Below are 817 nucleotides of genomic sequence, written 5' to 3' on the forward strand. Positions count from 1 at the left end.
ATATATATATATATATATATATACAGATTTATTTCAGTATGGAGTAAGACTGCCTTTGGCAGTAATTACAGTTTGAATTCTACGAGAGATGTACTCGTACAAAGTTTGAATTGTTTCCAAAGGAATTTTCATCCATTCGTCAGCTAAAACAGTCTCCAGTTCTTGTAGTGATCGTAGTGGAGGATATCGACTCCTAACTTGTTTTTCTAAAATGCTCCATAAATGTTCAATAATATTAAGATCTGTGGTGGCTAGATAATATGTTTAACTTCACTAGAATGTTCCTTGTAACATTTAGTAACAACTTTAGCAGTGTGAATTGGTGCATTATTACCCTGAAAGATTGCGTTTCCCTCCGGAAACAGTTCCGCAATCATAGGATGAATTTGATCAGATAAAATGCTTAAATAGCTTTGACTATTAATTCTCCCATGAAAGAAAACCATTGGGCCGGCGGATTTCCAAGAAATAGCGCCTAGATCATCACAGATCCTCCTCCATGTTTAACAGTTGGAAGAAGGCACTCTGGGTCAAATGCTTCTTTTGGCTATCACCACACGTATATTAGGCCGGTGGTCGGAAATGAGGTAAAGGATTAACTCGTCCGAGAGAGTAACATTCTTCCACTGTTCTAGGGACCAATTCTGTCGGATTTTACTCCACTCTAAACGCTTGTTTTTGATAGTAGTGGTCTTCTAATTGCATCTCTCCCGTGAAATCCGGGTTTGTGCAGGTCCCGGCGAACATTTGTTATGGAAACTGGGTTCTCGAGGTGGTTATTAATCTCTGCAATAATTTTGGGAGCTGTACTTTTGTG

This window comes from Octopus bimaculoides, chromosome 2 (genome assembly GCF_001194135.2).
Source record: "Octopus bimaculoides isolate UCB-OBI-ISO-001 chromosome 2, ASM119413v2, whole genome shotgun sequence".
NCBI classification, from domain to species: domain Eukaryota; kingdom Metazoa; phylum Mollusca; class Cephalopoda; order Octopoda; family Octopodidae; genus Octopus; species Octopus bimaculoides.